Source organism: Alligator sinensis, unplaced genomic scaffold (genome assembly GCF_000455745.1).
Source record: "Alligator sinensis unplaced genomic scaffold, ASM45574v1 scaffold910_1, whole genome shotgun sequence".
Taxonomy (NCBI): Eukaryota; Metazoa; Chordata; order Crocodylia; family Alligatoridae; genus Alligator; species Alligator sinensis.
Genome location: NW_005842748.1, coordinates 496,668 through 515,518, shown reverse-complemented (window position 1 = coordinate 515,518; position 18,851 = coordinate 496,668). Strand labels below are relative to the sequence as shown.

At 44.9% G+C, this 18,851-nt stretch overlaps 1 protein-coding gene and 1 long non-coding RNA gene across 3 annotated transcripts in view; one reads left to right on the top strand and one right to left on the bottom strand.

Moving 5' to 3' along the window:
* The window catches only part of LOC112552076, a 16,203-nt gene extending 6,643 nt beyond the window's left edge, over positions 1-9,560 (top strand). For both annotated transcript variants that reach the window (XR_003096413.1, XR_003096414.1), the window contains 2 exons: positions 8,157-8,326; positions 9,294-9,560. This is a non-coding gene — a long non-coding RNA (uncharacterized LOC112552076). The remainder of the gene's footprint in view (positions 1-8,156; positions 8,327-9,293) is intronic.
* The window catches only part of MRPS28 (mitochondrial ribosomal protein S28), a 132,466-nt gene that overhangs the window by 6,914 nt on the left and 106,701 nt on the right, over positions 1-18,851 (bottom strand). The window lies entirely within an intron of this gene.

Below are 18,851 nucleotides of genomic sequence, written 5' to 3'. Positions count from 1 at the left end.
CCTGCTGCTGCCAGACACTCCAAAATCACTCTTATCACAAAATGAATTATAATAAACCAAAGCAGGTTTACTGTATGAGACAGAAAAACAAAAGGAAAAAGCTCATTAGATTTAGAGACAGATATACATAAACAGATTTGCCTTCTCTGTTTCAAACAGCTAATAACCCACTGACCTCCTGTGGTGATCCTCACAACCTCCCCCATGCTGGGTCCCCTGCTGTAGCCTAAGATCCAGGTACTCCCCCTGACAACTGGATATTATTTACTATTTTGTGAATTTGGACCACACACACAGTATTTATTCTTTACATAAAGCTTATATGAAAAACTGAAGAATTAGAACACCTTTAATACCGGTAGCCAGCTAGTGTCACTTAGCATCAAGACTTATTTTCACTCTTCCAACCCAGGCAGCTAATTACTAGCACTGAAAAAAAAGTAGAAACATCTTTATTTTTTTAAAGTAAAATTAAGATAATCTAACTGCCTCAAGTCAGATGAGTATAATAAATGTTTCTTAAAAAGCACAGCTGCAAATCTTGAACCTTTCAAGGGCTCACGTGAAATAAAATTCATTTACTAATAGTAGTGGTACATAAACTATTCACTATGAAATTCAAAATGCAGGGGAATGGACAGTTTTAGTCCAGGTTGTGAATTTGAAACCTATCCTCCTTCTGTTGTATTTTAGCACTAAAACATGCTTATTTTGAAGTACAATTTGTTTCACTTTGAAAAATGGGAAATGTTTTCAGTTGCACAGCTGGGTTACCATCTTCAAGAAATTTTACTTACACACATCATTTCAAGGGTATAAAATGGGAAAAACAAAGGGGACAGGGATCAGGGCTGTCCCTGCCGCCAATAATGCCGCCAGCATCTGCAGATGCTCGCCAGCCCTGTCCCCACCACCAACACCAACTTCTGTGGGTGCCCCTCCAGACTTAGGAGGCACCAGTCACCCATGACATGTGGTAAACTATTTCAACCATGTCAGGGGTAAAAGGACACAGGCACAGGCACACACACGCTCCCCCTCCCCCACTGGAAAATGTTGCCAACCCCCAGCCCACAATGTAAGTGGGGAGAGACAGACTGTTGCCCTAGGTAATAAAATCTACTACTAGCAGATGTCTGGTAAATGTTAAACCCCACCAATACATACATATACACATCAATAAATTACTGATGATCCATCCACCAAAATCTATCTCGAGGACAGTCTTGCAAATTTCACACTCACAGATAACATCCTTCAATATGATATTAAACCAAGCAAAGCTTAGCAGGGCTGGTGCCTTGGTACCTGATAAATCAGGCAGAGAAATGCTAAAAACTACACGTTTGTACCTGAAAGCTACCATATTACATTTATAATGCAATACTTCCTCTGGTTAGCTTATTCCCATAACCAAGTGACACCTCGCTACCATACTGATGTGTTTTACATTCTTGTATATTACACAGGTGGCCTGATCAACACGATAATACCATAAAAAGTGTTACACGTACAAACTTGCTCTACACAGAGCATCTCACAGTTATGAAGGAAATTTAATTTATCATAATCTTAAACACGTATATTTTAATCTCCCATTGTAGGATTATAAACAAGACTATTTGCTCATGAGGTTTGCAAGGAACACGTCCCAAGTTTTCACACATGACTTTGGCAGACAAGGTTCTTTGGGTGAATCTGATATCTTTTATTAGTGGTACATTCATACATAAACCACTATTTACCTGCTACATTCATCCCCCTTTTCTCTTCCCGCCCCCCACCCAGCCTATTTCTCACCCACTGACTCCTCAATTTACATCTTCACTGACTGCCTGTCTTGCATGCAGCATAAACCAGCCTCTAGCTTCTTTACTATTCATTCCATCCAGGAAGAGCACACACCGACTGCAGAGGCTTCCTCAGCCTGACAAAGGGTTTTTAAACCCGAACGCTTTCTAAGAATTTTTTTTCCCAATTATTTTAGTTGGTCTAATAAAAGATATCAGAATCACCCAAAGAACCTTATCTGCCTAAGTCCTTAGACCAACACAGCTACAACCTACACCCCAGACGTGACTTTAACACATATTTGTAATGAAAAAGCAAAGCAATTATATTTTGGTAAAAGTATTATAAACCTTAGGTGCTGCTTCTGTAATATGAACACAAATTCCAGATACTTTAATCACACATAATCCAATTATTAAAGAAAGTTCTCCACCGTCACAGCACACCTGCTTACAAAGGTTTCCTGAAGAATACCACCTTGAAGCAGCTGACATGACTGCCAATTTGTGTGGGTATAAACATTTGCTTTTGTGACAGATGTTCCCTACAGCTAGAAAACTTTAGGATAAAAGATCAATGGAAAATGTGGAGAAAGCGGAAACATGAACACTACATGCAGTGGTTTCCCATCAGACAAGTTTAGAAGCACTGGCAAATGATAGGTTGCTGCAAGCATGGTAATCATACATAAAGCCCATCATTCCACCTAAGGCACCGAAGTATTAAATCCTTAAAACAACTGAGGCTCTCCTATGCTTCAAGCAGAAGCTTAACTAGGATCCAGAAACAAAGCAGGCATTTTGTTATTTTCAGTAATGGAACTGCCATCCTAGAAGACGCAAGATACCAATGAAAAGGAAAAAGGCTGGACCAACTTCATTTCTGGAACGGTTTGCTTTCTTCTTCAGTGAGGTCAGTGGCAGTATTCCAAGGTGTTCTACATCATGACAATTTCTGGCCAAGATGGAAGAGAGTGATGAGTCTTCCTCCAAAACCTGCAAGCAGACTTGTGTTTGTAAAGCAGGGGGTCAAAGACATGGCCCATGGAACCTTATTATTCTGCCCATGGTGCCGCCTGTGGGTCTTAGACTGGCGCCAGGTACTGCATACAGCACATGCTAGCTGCAGCGCCAACTGCTGCTTGTGATGCGTGGAGCCAGTCTAGTGCATGCTCCATGTGAGGCATAGGGCTGGTCTATGTCATGTGCTGCATGCCACACCCATACTGGACTGACCCTGTGTGCTGAATCCAGGGCTGGTCCAGACTGGGCCCACAAACAGGCCCTGCATGCTAGACCTAGCATGCATGGTTGTTCCAGTGTGGGCACTGCATGCAGTGCGTAACCCAGACTGGTGCCATGCATAGGACACAGTATGCAGGATAGGCTGGTGTGTGCTTCATGAGGCCTGCAGGGCCAACGCAGGACATGCACTAGGTTCCAGTATATGGGTCCAGTTTGTGGGCCTGATCTCACCTATGGACCAGCCTCATACCCATCATCTAAACTGTGAGGTCAGATGAGTTTGATGCTCCTGTTATAAAGTAATGAAGTGTTTCCAGTTTCCTTTATCAGGTGACACTATTAAAACTAGCTTGCAGTGAACAACTGGAAGCACAGCTTGGTTCCCAGTTAAAGTGATGGCACAGAGTTCTTCTTCAACATGTTTAAAAAGATAGGAGGAGAAAAGAAGAGTATGACCACTTTGAAACTATGTACTGAGCATGGTTTACTAAATGTACCCTGTTCAGGTGGGCCCAGCTCAGGGCCTGAATAATTTGACTCTCATACTATGTCTTGTACTTGAGCTTTATGTCTAACACCATTTTCAGTAAAGACTGTTTCTGATATCAAGACAAAGGAGCTTGCCAGCTTCCAACACTGAAAAAAAATGTTCAAATTCTTATCTAAAAGTTTCCTCTGGATAGGGTAAGTCATGGCTGCTCAGCTGGCAGCCCGCAGACTGCTACCAGCCCACAGGGGGTTAAAGTGTGGTTCCTGGGCTCCTGCCTGGCTGAAGCTCACCCCATCACTCTTCCTACTGTGGCAGCTGAGCTCTCCAGGCTCTCCCTCCCTCCCTCCTCTGGCTTCTGCTTCCTGCCCCTGCTCCTGGAAACAAGGTGGAGCTGGGCAGCAGGAGAGCACTGTGTGCATAGCAGGGGGAAATCCAGGCTGCCCAGGCAGCAAGTGGGAGCCAGTTTGCTATGCTATGTACATGGCCAAGAGGGAAGCTGCACTGCTTGTGTAGTGGAAGGGACTAGGCTGCTTGTGCTGCCTGCACAGTGGCGGGATGGGGAGCTGGGCTGTTCATAGGATGCCTGCACAGTTTAGAGGGAGGGGGGAAGCAGGGTTGCTTGCAGCACTGGGTCCAGGCTGGCAGGGTGTGGAGGAGAGCACGAGCTGCTTACATGTGATGGGGGAGAGCCGGACTGCTCACACCACTGGATGAGACTCTGGGAGGAGGGTACTTTTGGGGTGTGTGGCCTTGGGTCTATAGCCTGTGAGGTATACAGCCCTCCCCACCCCACCCCGCACTGTCCAGAAGTTGGACAGCCCTGGGGCAAGTCACCTACAAAGCAAATAATTGTGAGAGAAAATAACATGGAGAAACAAGAAAGCTACACATGAAACTGTTAGTGACCCTGAAAATGCAGTGTTTACTGCCAAGCAACGTACTACCAACTTCATATATTCACAGGTAGTGATTTTTTTGAGAATGATACCAGATATTCTACTCATTCTGTAAACTAGAGCAGGGATGGGCAACCTTTTTGCAGCTGTAGGCTGGAATGACCCACTCCTGGGTCAGAGATAAATTGGTGCTAGCACCCATCCACAGGCAGTGCTTGTCTCCCGCAGGGGCATGAAGAGAGCACCTGTAGCCAAAACCTTCTAAACCCCACATCTACAGACCAGATCAATTGTCCCATAGGCTGGATCTGACCTGCAGACTATAGGTTGTTGATTCCTGAACAAGAGTATAACAACTACATTGTTTATGTTCAACTGTTCACTATTTAAGAACTAACTGCAATCCTAAGAACACTTTCCACAAATCTATTACCTATTAAAATCGTTTTAACAATTATTAGCTTAAGTTAGAACAATATATTGGTGTTTAATTTTGGACAGCTTTTTATTTCTACCAAGATAATGACCTCTGTAGCTGTAGAAATGATGCCATTTTACAATGACTATCGTGCGGGCCGGGAGCAGTCCGAGGCCCTCGGGGGTCTTTTTCGCGTGGCGGGCTGTGGCCAGCAGCTCGGACACGCCGGGTCGGGGAAGGCAGGCGGCACGCTAGAATTAGGCACGGACGCTTAGTGGTTGATTTAAGATTATTTTACTTACACCGAAGATGGTTGCGGTGCAGGCAGGAAAACTTGCTTGAGTTGCAGTTACAGACAGAAAAGAAGAGAGGCGGACTAGAGTTCCTTCCCCGCAAACCTCTAGCCCAATCCGGTTGGAGGCTCTAAACTGCGAGCCCGTCGCGCCAACCGAAGAAAGTACTCGAAGCAAAGAGCTCTGAATACACTCACACGAAGTTTGCTAGGCTCCGTGGAACTTGCGCGCAGGGAAGGGTACGTCGAGAGATCAGGCAGCGACGGGGAGAGGCCAGAGGCTGATCAGACCCCTATAGCCTTCTTGATATACACGCTGGGTCCGATAGGCTCCGCAGCGCTTAGAGATCTTCACGAAACGTGAAGCCCTCCTCTTTCTCTTTTTCTCTCTCCAGATGGTTGTGGAATCCTCCCTTGCGGGGTTCTCCTTGGAGTTCTCCAACTTGGGCGGAAACCGCTCAAGCCTCTTATACAGCTAGCAAGCCAATCACTAGCAGCCACGTGGGAATAATTTAGAACTGGCCAATAGTGGGACACAAATTTGTATACGAATGGCGGGAACCCCTTGCACCGTGCATTTCCCTTTTTGCAACCTAGAAATGCACCCTGCAAAGAAAGCACGAGTGGCGGGAAATAATTTAGCAGTGCCAAAGCATGCACAAACAAAAATCACACCCTTGGGTTGTGATAACTATGAAATTTCCAAATTTTTCAAAAAATTGACCTGTAAAAATCACACCTACAAAGTCATTTTTCTACACTATAGACATGTAATGCTGCCATTTCAAAATACAACATGTTAGATATACATATTAAATATGAAAATATCCTGTTCTGTTTGGTGTCTGGGGTTCTTTTCTGTTTAAGTGCCTTCTTTGAAATTAAACAAATGCTAAATTAATTCAGTCTTGGTCTTTCCTGCCTGCCCCCTATAACTGCTCACTCCCAGACAATATATGATGCACCAAGCCAATGAGCTGGCTTGTTTAAACTAGATGGGAAAGTAATGATTAAGTCTGGCTGTGCATTTCTGTATTAACAACATGATTTAAAGAATTTCCTTTGGAAAGGGTTGGGTTTTTGGAGTTTGTTTTTGGGTTTTTTTGTTTGTTTTACATTCTTTCTATACACTTCCCTTATAATGTCTACCACCACATTCTAATGATGGTTATTACAGACTTAATAAAGGAGATCTTCTCTGGCTAAGTCTCTGCTTTAATATATTAAGTAATATATAGCACATTAAAGACAATGCTAGGATTGAACCTCAGTGCTCACACTGAATGCTGCAAGAAATTTTGACTTGCTAGGCAAATTATTGCATAACTGCAATGATGTCTCAGCATTTTCAAATTGTCTTTGAAGTTATTAATCAACTGTGTTTTTGCTCCATCACTTTAATACAGTGCAGTTTAAAATTTTCAGTAGTTTTTTCCATTTACTATTCTGATGTGGAAGATACCACATTTGTAAACTTAAAAAGTATAAAAATAAAAAAGAGAATGGTCTTTTATGAAACTTAAAAGCCAACTGCCTCCACAACATTTCTTTGATGTTCTTTGAATTCACCAGTAGATATTTGAATTTTCTTGTAACTCCTACCACAATAGCTCCTTACTAAGAGGATGCCTATACTGCACACTGTAAATGAGCTAGCCTGCACCCCTGAAGCAGCCTGTTTAAGGAAGAACAATGTTCCCAAATAGGCTAATTTACTGTACTTCCAAGGGAGGCATATGATGTTAATAGCTCAGTTCTGAGTCATGCTACAGCTCCTGTGCTCAAGCAGAAAACAGAAGCTGTGGGGATATCTTAAAAAGTCATACTGGGATAGCATTGAATTGGTCAGACCTACCTCACTTTGACAGAGACAGCTTGTTATGGACTGGCTCAGATGCAGGAGGCACAGTACAACCACAACTGCTCTTCGGTAACTGATCATTAGCAGGTTGGCTTCTTGAGTGTTTGTCACCAGTGCCTAGTTTTGAGTAACTAAATTATACCAAGGCTGATCAGGTGCCCAGGATGTGAGATCTGCATTCAACATATTTGGAGTTCTCCTCCAGCCACACACTGGACCCAGCACAGTAGAGTTCTAATTGTGATATACCTACATCACATGAGGATGAGGATGTACTTTCAAGGCAATTAATAATTCAGAAGAACACAATAATTAGTAGACTCTTGTAACCAAGAGTCCTTAAAGAGGTGGCTGAAGAGATCTCTAGCACACTGAGGTTGTTAATAAATATTGGAATATAAGGGAAATTCCAGAAGCCTGGAACAGCACAGGTTGTGCTGTGTGTTGGACACAGAAGTCTGAATGATGCATATAACTTGAGACAGTTAGTTTAACTTTAATCCCACACAATGGAAAAGTGAGCATGGGATTCTATAAGGAAAGAATTAAAGACAGAAACATAATTAATTCCAGTCAATATGGCCTTACAGAAAGTAGATTTTGGCCAACCCCCTCCCCATTTAATTGTTCAATGAAATTACAATTTTGATTGATGCAGGTAACTAACAATGTAAATTTAATATACTTTAACTTACTACTGCATAACATGCTGTTTAAAAATGATCACTAAACCATATCAGCAGATCATTAAACAGCTTAAGAACTGGCTGACAGAAATCAAAAAGTAAAAGGAAATCATCAAACGGAGGTATTTCCAGGTTCCTACAAGGAACCCAATACTATTCAGTGAAATCAATGATCTAAAAGTAGTATGAAATCACTGCTGACAAAATATACAGATGACACAAATGCTTGCAGAGTGGAATATATTGATGAGGACAGGGTTGTTATAACAAGTGGAGCAATCTGGATTACTTGGTAATCTGGGCCTACTGAAATAAAATATAATACTATACACCTAGGATCAAGGAAACCCAACCTACAGAATGGGGAACTGGATCCTGGGAAGTAATTGCCTGGAAAAGGGTTTAAGGGTCAAAGTGGATGGGCATCACACTGGGAGCTCATGTTGAATGTGTTGGTTCTTTTTGTCACATTCCTCAGATGTGCAAGCAGGAGATCAGTGACTGGCTGCAAGGAGGTGATATAACATATTAAAATGCAGGATGAAAACCTGGAGAGGGCGCAGAATGATGCAATACAAGAAAATGTTTTGAGAACTGGAGAAAAATGAAAAAGTCCAACCTAAGAAGTTTATTTAAAAAAGCTGAAAGGTGAATTAGTTACTGTACACAAGCATCTACACAAGGAGAAAATACTGAGTACTAAATAGCCATCTAATCTATCAGAAAGGCACAATAAAAACTAAGGATGGGAAACTGAAGAAAGACAAATGTGAAGTAAAAATAAAGTATGCATTTTTCCCAGTTGTACCCATTAACCATCAGGACAGACAAACCACCAAAAAACCAGGGAAGTCTTTCACTCTTGAAGCCTTCATATCAAGACTGAAAGCCTTTCTGGAAGACATGTGTTATGCTGAATACACCTTTTTCAACTTGACATGGGTAAACTCAGGGAACAGTTGTCTGCGATGTATACAACAGATCAGGGTGGGTGATCTAAAAGCTCCTCTCTGGCTTGAATTTACTAAGTATATTACTATAACAGTTAATTAGCCCAAAAAGAGGAGTACGCCAAACAAGATTTGCAAGACACCCCTGTTCTCAGCTGTACTCTGCAAAAAATTTTCTAAGGTGACACTAGACACTACATCAGAAAAAAATTGGAATATTTTTCTTGCGACTTTGCCCAAGTAAAGTGGCCCATTACCACTTCATCTGTACTTGCTTTATTTTGTCTCTCCCAAGGCAAATATCTTTCTCTGCTGTATTTTAGTGTTCCTGGCATCTGCTTAATAAGTACCCACAGGAATTTTGTTTCATATATCACAATGCACGTGTCAAAAGCCTCTTTTCTTAAGAAGGAACATGCTTTTCAGAATAAAAAGTATTAGTCCATCTTACAGTCTAACAACTATTTAGTTTACTGCGTTAAACCTACATTCAATCTTCAGCATACTGCTCACATTCATTGCCCATATAGTATGTACTATATTTTCAAACTATGAATAGTCACCCCTGAGCTCAGGGGAAGCTGAGATAGGATTTAGCCCTAAGAACTATTTTATTTCTTCCAAAAGACCACTTCTAAAAAAGATACTTGTTTTGAAATCCACAGGTAGAGAGCTGAGGGTGAAGTGGAAAAGGACATTCTATGGGATTTGAAGATCTGTGGAATCTCAGAGCCAGTAAAATTGTCACTACCTCCAAACAACTTCTAATAATATCTACTGAGTGTTCTGATAAATCCTGTCCAAACTTAAACACATTGCTCAAGTACTGGCATCCTTATTCCAAGCGACTTGGAGTTCTGCGTCCTTATGCTGCTACAAGTTAGATTACTGTCAATTGATTTAAAAAAAGGAATAAACTAATAAACATTAGTAAATAACTGAAATGTTTTTGTTTTCAGTGTCTGTAGATAAAACTAACGCATACACTTCCTTATGACCATCTCTTATGATTTTAGAAGTGATTTAGACAAACAGCAATGACGTAACGGCTTATTACGTTCTGCAATCATGGTATTGCCACCAATCAACTCATTTTCTGAAATGGCAAAAACAAAACTAAAAAACCAAAATAAGCCCCACATTCCAATATTTATTTAAATCCTAGTTACACACGTGGCTCTTAATGAAGAAAAAGTGATTCTAGAGAGAGATCCATATTATTTAATAACATCCTAAAGGATTTTGCTGGCTTTTACTTTAAACAAATTCAGTCTTTCAGCCCATGTGCCACACACTATCCTACAGTGATACTTGCAAAGACAGAAAAAAGTAATTGTTTTTGATGCTTGTGTAAGAATCAGTTTATGTGGCACAAGACACTTGCTGAAACTTTTTAAAGAATCCTTCTTCCTTCTTAAATTTTATATAACTTAAGACACACTTCATATCAGATCAAACATTAATGCTTTAACCTTTTCTTCATGGCACAATCCACTAAGATTTGACAAATGAAACCTGAGAAAGGTAACTCCTGTCATCAAAAAAGTTGTATCAGGTATAGTCATGTCATAATACAACAATATATGCCAGTCACCTTCTCAGGGTATAAAGTAAAATTTATTAACTTGAGAGGAAACATCATTTCAGAAGGACTGTGGTTATGGTTATGAAAATCAAGGTCTTTAGCCCAGATTCTAGCATTTCTCTGCTGATTACATTTCTGAAGAATAAATTACAAAGTACTGCAACTGAAATTAGAAAAAATGTTTCACAGAAAAAGATTTAGGGCTTAAGCACTATATAGGCAACAATGCCAGAATATTTATCCTCACTAGAAGGTCAAAAGAAGTCACAAGAAGATTTTACAGTTATATGGAAGATCAAAATACGGAGGGTGAAGAATAATCAGTTTCACTGAACAGGATATTTAAAAAGTTAATAAGTCAGTAAGCCTTCATGTTCTGTGGCACTGGAAACCAAGCAAACCCTGAGAAAATGAAGCAGAATTGACAGGGCAATATCCCCCACAAGGCAAGTGCATTTCCCATGATATATCTGGGAATTAGACGGATACACTTTTTCTCAGAAAACTGTTAGTTTGAAAATCTGAAATGGAGTTTAGAATTTCTTTAAGGAAAGCACTGCAGTAGGAAGGCTTGTTGAACCTCTGTCTGCCCTAGAGTTGGATGAAATTGGGGGAAGCCTGTGCAAGAAGCACATTCCTCTGCTGCCAGTGACAGACAAGTCTAGTACTTCCCCCAAGCATTATACTGCCACTATAAGGTCATCAGCAGGACAGGAATCTCTGGATTCACTGCACAGACTGTTACCCTTGACCTACTGGAATAGTAATCGATCTGGTACTGGGCTGGGCAAGCCCTGGCCAGTAGAACCCTGTCATCCACCACACACGGCTCCACACAGGTCCAAAAATTGGTGGCCGAGGAGTAGTAGCAGCATTAATTGCCACTCCCTTGCTGCCAAATTTCCAGACCCATGGACCAGATAGAGTGGCCCTGTGCACTAGACTGAGTGCACGGGTTTGACTGGTGTGGTGCAGGTCCTGATTCTAGTGTACAGGTTCCAATCCTGGCACGTAAGGCCTGATCTGTCCTGCAAAGTGGCCCCACACCACTCATCCATCCCCTGGGCCCAAGAAGTTGAGTACTTTGTAACCTAACCCTCTTTGTAGACAGCACTAGAGAGGAATGGGACACACTATGCTCATTCGATTTTACAAATAACCTCTAACAGCTGAGGAATGACGAGATGCCGTTCCACTGGATTCCATTTCAAATTCTGAAGGGAAGCATGCTCCAGTGAGCAGACTTTTCTGCATCCCAGCAGCTTGTCAGATAAGCCTCCCTTCACTCTATCCCTGCTCCCCTTCACTGGGGGCGTCTACACAAGACACCATAATGCGCAGTAGCCTATTTTACTGTGCATTAATCCGGGTCCGGGTGAGGGTGATCCCCTGCCCTCCATTAATGCTGACTTTCTGAAGGAACATCTTGAGAAGCTGGATACCTTCAAGTCAGCTGGCCCTGACAATCTTCACCCCAGGGTACTCAAGGAGCTGGCGAGCATCATAGCCCAGCCTCTAGCACAGATCTTTGAAAACTCTTGGCGCTCTGGTGTAGTGCCCGAAGACTGGAAGAAGGCCAATGTGGTGCCTATCTTCAAGAAAGGGAGGAAAGTGGATCCGGCTAACTACAGGCCCATCAGCCTGACTTCTATCCCAGGGAAGATCTTAGAAAAGTTTATTAAAGAGGCCATCCTTAATGGACTGGCCGACGCCAACATCTTAAGGGATAGCCAGCACGGGTTTGTTGCGGGTAGGTCTTGCTTGACCAATCTCATTTCCTTCTACGACCAGGTGACCTATCACCTGGACAAGGGAGAAGAGATTGATGTCATATATCTTGACTTCAAAAAAGCCTTCGATCTGGTGTCCCATGATCGCCTCTTGGAGAAACTGGCTAATTGTCGCCTTGGGTCCTCCACGATCCACTGGCTGGAAAATTGGCTCCGGGGTCGGACCCAGAGGGTAGTAATCGATGGAAGTCACTCATCGTGGTGTCCTGTGACCAGTGGGGTCCCCCAAGGCTCTGTCCTTGGACCCATACTGTTCAACATCTTCATTAATGATGTGGACACTGGAGTCAGAAGCGGACTGGCCAAGTTCGCCGATGACACCAAACTTTGGGGCAAAGCATCCACACCAGAAGACAGGCAGGTTATCCAGGCTGACCTGGACAGGCTCAGCAAGTGGGCGGACGAGAATCTGATGGTGTTCAACGCCGATAAATGCAAGGTTCTCCACCTTGGGAAAAAAAAGACCAAAATGCTGGCTTGCATCCATAGATGCTTCTCAAGCAAATACCGGGACGTCATTCTCCCGCTGTACTCGGCCTTAGTGAGGCCGCAGCTGGAGTACTGTGTCCAGTTTTGGGCTCCACAATTCAAAAAGGATGTGGAGAAGCTTGAGAGAGTCCAGAGAAGATCCACGCGCATGATCAGAGGTCAGGGAAGCAGACCCTACGATGACAGGCTGAGAGCCCTGGGGCTCTTTAGCCTGAAAAAGCGCAGGCTCAGGGGTGATCTGATGGCCACCTACAAGTTTATCGGGGTGACCACCAGCATCTGGGGGAACGTTTGTTCACCCGAACGCCCCAAGGGATGACGAGGTCGAATGGTCACAAACTACTTCAAGATCATTTTAGGCTGGACATAAGGAAGAACTTCTTTACTGTCCGAGCCCCCAAGGTCTGGAACAGCCTGCCACCGGAGGTGGTTCAAGCGCCTTCATTGAACACCTTCAAGATGAAACTGGATGCTTATCTTGCTGGGATCCTATGACCCCAGCTGACTTCCTGCCCTTTGGGCGGGGGGCTGGACTCGATGATCTTCCGAGGTCCCTTCCAGCCCTGATGTCTATGAAATCTATGAAATCAGGGGAAAAAAACAGGTTAACGCACAGTAGAATTAGTCTACATTAAGCATCACAAAAAAACCTGCCTTTGCTACTATGCATTAGTGCAGGCTAATACACCTTATGTAGTACCTCATATTAAAGGTACTAAATGCACTGTTGAAAAGGTGCATTAATGAACGTGTAGACGTGCCCACTGATTCCTAAATACACATTCCTTGTTCAGCCAGCACCAGTCTCCCCTTGGCTTCTTATGCAACCTCAGTGTTTGCCACATAGCCGACTGGGTCCAAGTCCCATCCTTGTTCTTTCAGTTGTCCCCTTTCTCCTTGCCCAGCCACTTCCAGTCTCCCCCACAGCTCCCAATCCCTATCTCTTTGCACAACCAGTCCCAATCTTGCCAGATTCCTTGTCACAATCAATTCCCTTTCCTGCTCTGACCATGGAATGCTAATCAGACAGCTTCTTCGTTCATGCCATCTTGGTGCCTGTAGGGCAGAGAGATGCTGAGAACCCAGAAGAAACAGGCTTCCTACTCAGTTCAGGTACTTGACTCCAACTTAGCCTGAACCAGCTGGAAGCAGCCCTTTCATGAGAAGTTCTTAATATCCATAGCCCTGAGCTACTGTATGCTCAGTCATTACATAGGGATGATGTGGGCGTAACCTGAACAGTCATGAAGGAGCTACAAAGAAATGGAAGTATTCTCAGTTACTCTGTGGGAACTGCAAGAGGCTAGACCATGCTCAGTAAGGAGAGAATCTTCAGATATTTTAGCTCCTGAGCTCTGAGCATGTCCAAGCTGCAATTAAAGTTTCATAAAGTTAAAAGCAGCTGAATAATGGGGAATATTAGGCAGCCTTAATGGTAGGCAGTGCTATCAGTTCGCCTAAAATATTTTTGGGGTGGCTATTTTCTGGGTAAACTGCAAAAAACAAATATTGGGTCATGGTCTTTGCCCTCTAAACATTTTCAGCTCAAAATACTTGACAGTGTTCCTTTAAACAGACTGTACCAAGAACAAATCTCAGCTACTTACCATTATGAATGCACAATAAAGAACTAGTACAGAACAGACTTTATGATGAAAAAAGAGGTCATCGTGCCCTTGTAAAAGGGACATTTTCAGATTTTGTCAGGAACATTTCATTGTAATGAACTAGCTCTTAAATTAGCCCATTCAGATGGCTTTGCTGGTTAACAAATGTCCTTTTCTGAGCAAACATGGAATTCTTACAAGGGATGGCACCTTGAAAATGGAAATGGTTTGGTACTGTTATTCATGGCCATGTTGCACAGGACACTTAGTATGTGTTGTACACTTAAAACCTGAGCGTCCATGCTTCAAGCAGTAAAACACATGCTTGTAGTGAACTTAAGGCTTTTCGCATGAAGATTTCTCCAGATCACACAGAAACACACAATTGGAGGCTTTTATGTAGGCACATCTGAGCACAAGAAGAGAGACGGCAAAGGGGACAGAGCCCCGAGGGACGGGGGTAGGTGTAGAAAAGACCATAGCTTCATGCCACCCCATCTCCTTGCCCCAAAGGGCACTGTTGGTATGGCTGGTGGCAGTCCTGTGTGCATCTCTCTGGGGACTACGCATAGATGGGTCCAGCACCAAGAAACACTGTCATCATTCTGGTCCTGGCATGGTAGCTGCCTCCGTCACCCTAGGGATACCACGCACAGCCGATCTGAGTAGCAGTGAAAGCCACCCAAATTGTAGGAGTCTATTACAGACCTCCCAACCAAGAGGAAGAGCTAGATCATGAATTCAGTAGGGAACTGGCTGAGGTTGCATGCTCCTGATGCATGATCATCATCACAGGTGACTTGACATCTTGTGGGAAGAGCACGCGGCCAAACTTGACCGGTCGCATAGCTTCCTCGCTTGCATTGATGAGTTCTACCTAATGCAAGAGGTCTACGGGCTGACTAGGGGAGAGGCACTGCTGGATCTGGCACTGCTGGATCTGGTTCTGGCCAAAGGGGATGATCTGGTGAGCGATCTGAGGATCAAGGGGAAGCTTGGTGACAGTGACCATGAGCTGATCACTTTTTCTGTCCAACACAGGGCAGGCAAATCTCTCAGTAAAACAGAAATCTTCAACTTTTGGAAAGCTGACTTTCACAAACTCAGGAGACTGGTCAGTCAGGCACTAAGAGACCATGGCCCCTTAGAAAGGGGAGTCTATGAGGAATGGTTGTTCCTTAAGAACGCAATCCTCAAAGCACAAGGAAAGTCCATTCCATCCCACAGGAAATGCAATCAGTGGGCTGGGGAATCCCCTTGGCTCAATAGGGAACTTTTTGCTCTCCTGAAACTCAAAAGAGAAGCCTACACCAAACTGAAAACAGGACTCATCACCAAGGACGACTACATAGCACTAGTCCGCACCTGTAGAAAGTGGACCAGAAATGCCAAGGCAGAAACCGAACTCAGGCTAGCCACGGGAATCAAGAACAACAAGAAGTTATTCTTCAGATATGTGGGAAGTCAGAGAAAGAACAAAGGCAACACTGGACCCCTGCTAAATCAAATGGGGCAGCTGACATCTGACGCTCAGGAATAGGCCAATCTTCTAAATTATTACTTTGCATCAGTCTTCCACCTGCCCAAGGGGGTCCACCTGTTGGACAGGACGCAAAGCATCCAGGGAGCGGGAGATGGTCCCATAATTGACATAAATCAAGTGAGGGAACACCTTGAAAGGCTCGACATCCATAAATCTGCAGGCCCAGATGGAATGCACCCAAGAGTCCTGAAGGACCTGGTGGACATCATAGCACGCCCTATAGCAAACACATTTGAGACACACGGCCCTCAGAAGAGGTACTGGAAGATTGGAAAAGAGCCAACGTGGTCCCAAGCTTCAGGAATGAAGGAAAAAAGATCCAGGGAATCACAGACCAATCAGTCTGACGTCCATCCTTGGAAAGATTGTGGAGAAAATCATCAAAGGTTTCATCAGCAACAGGCTAACAGAAGGCAACTTTCTGAGTGCCAGCCAACATGGCTTTGTTACTAGAAGGTCTTGCCTGACCAACCTCATCTTCTATGACCAGGTGATGCATTGCCTGGACAAGGGACACAAGATTGATGTCATATATCTGGATTTCAAGAAAGCCTTTCACTTGGTCTCCCATGACGTCCTCATGGGTAAGCTTGCAAACTGTGGCCTTGACCATCTGTCGCAGAGCACTGAGGTGCCCTGCTCCTAAAGAGGGGAAACTGCTAGGGAAAGAGCCCTAGCAGTGAATAAGGAGCCCAGCTGTTGGTTGCCAGGGCAACTGGAGTCAGCAAGCGACCCACACCTGCCAACGGTCAGCTGACTGTAAGGGGCAGGGCCTGGCCCTTATAAACCCTAGGAGCTGAGGCCAGAGTTCCCTGCCAGCAGCCCAGGAGAAAGGAGCTCTCTGTTGTGGAAGAGAAGAGAAGCCTGATGAAGGAACAGCATTTAACACTGCTGTGGGATGAAGAACCCCGGTAGGCTTGAGCGTGATTATAGCCGAGCGGCTTCAGTTTAAGTTATAGCTGAAGGGCCTGCATTTGTGTTGCTGTTTATCACCAGTGGTTTGGGTGAGGCTATTAGGGGTTGGAGGAGGCCTCATAGGGGTCTCATAGTAGTGTGGGAACCCCAGCGCCAGTAAGGGCGCAGCATTCGGGGTGCACAGACCCCGGCCCGAGAGAGGGGCAGCTGAGAAGCCCCAGTGCGGGCGTGGTGAGCCCCAGAGAAGGGGGCAGCACTACTGAGAAGGCCCCAGAGAGGGGGGCACAGAAAGAGACAGGGCTGCAGAGAGCCCAAGTGCCAGAGGGGGCATGGAGACAGAAAGAGACCGAACAACGTCTATTCCAGCTGTGAGGCTTGGGGCGTGGTAAAAGGGGTGGTTGGAGCCACGCATAGCAGGACCCACGAGGGGTCCGGGAAACCATGGGGTCTTAGGATCCATTGAGAATTGACCAAGAGGGCGTAAAGGCAGCCTCCCTAATATATTGGAATATCAAAGACATGGCGGGTGAGAATCTGAGGGTGCCCCTGGGCCAACTTGGCATGGAAAGGGGGCTTTGAGGAGATCACGGCCCTCCTGTAGGACCCTGCTGTGATACCATCTCACAGTCCGATGGCTGGGGAACTGGCTCTGGGATCAGACCCAAAGAGTATTAGTTGACGGGAGTAAATCAACATGGCGCACGGCAACCAGTGGTGTCCCTCAGGGCTCAGTACTCAGCCCAGTACTCTTCAACATCTTCATTAATGATCTGGATTTGGGCATCAGGTGCAGACTGGCAAAGTTTGCGGATGACACTAAACTATGGGGGGGAAGGCAGTCACACTGGAGGACAGGTTGGGGATACAGGCTGACCTGGACAGGCAAGGTGGGCAGACCAAAACCTTATGGCATTCAATGTAGAGAAGTGCATGGTGCTCCACCTTGGGAGGAAAAAACAGCATCATGCTTATAGGTTCGGCAGTGCTACCAGCACCACAACCAAAAGAGACTTCGGGGTCTTGATTGACTCCGAACAAGGTGAACATGAGTCACCAATGCAATGTCAAAGCCAGCAAGGCAAATCAAACTCTGGCATGCATCCACTGATGCATCTCAAGCAAAATCAGGGATGTCATCCTCCTGCTTTACTCGGTCTTAGTGAGGCTGTAGCTAGAGTACCGTGTCCAGTTTTGGGCCCCCCACTTCAGGAGAGACGTGAATAAGCTTGAGGAAGTCCAAAGGAGAGTCACCCACATGATCAAAGGCCAAGAGAGCAAGCCTTATGAGGAGAGGCAGAGGGACATGCAATTCTTCAGCCTGAAGAAGAGAAGCCTATAAGTATATAAGGGATGTGCATCAGGATTTGGGAGAACAGTTGTTCACCAGGGCCCCCCAAGGGATAACAAGGTCTAATGGCCACAAACCTGGGGGGTTCCAACACTGATGCTGCCCCCAAGGAAACAAAGGGTCATTCTTGCCCAGAGGATGTCCCATAGCCAAAAATATAAGCCAAACCAGCAAGATTAGATGCTGGTTGTGGAGTCCTCCACACGCTGAGCCAAGACTACTGACAGCTGACTTGCTATCTACAAGCACTGGTATGACTGTTGGAAGAGCTGCTAAAAACTCTTTGGCAGATCTTTGAGGCTTAGGACCTCTAGTTCCTGGAACTGGTGCAGGGACTAGTGAGGGCCTCAGAGGGTCCCTCTAGTCACGTGTCCTTCCAATCTGTCCAAGAGCCATGCAAGTCCTTCCTGGACAGGGTTGTTACCACTGTGAAGAATATATCTATACCATGACAACAAAGTAGCTGCCTACTACCCCTGCCCACCTGACCCAATGGCACCAACCTCACACCAGCCTGGGCTACCACAGAGACTTGCCACTTCTTGCCTTTCCTTCCTCACCCATCTCTGGCTAGCAATTACCGCCAGATGGTCAATGAGGGCAAGAGGAGGCTGAAGGCTTATACCCCCAGTGTGGCTAGACACCAAACTGGGAGTGGAAGTCTTAGTGGCAGTATAGTGCTGAATATCACAGTAGGGGCAGCCCTTCCCTTCCCTGGGGCAACAGGGAATGCTACCACCTTCCCAGATGCCTGCACTGCAGTAGCAGGGAGGCAGCGCCACAAAAAGGTACCCGAACTGATGAGACTGGAAGATGGATTCTGGTGCTATTTGTCCTCACCCAGCTCCCCAGCAGTGCAGAGTCAGATCTGCCCATGGAGATGCAACTACTGAGCAACTTGGAATCATCGGTCCAAACTGGAGCAGCATGCTTCTGTACCACAGGG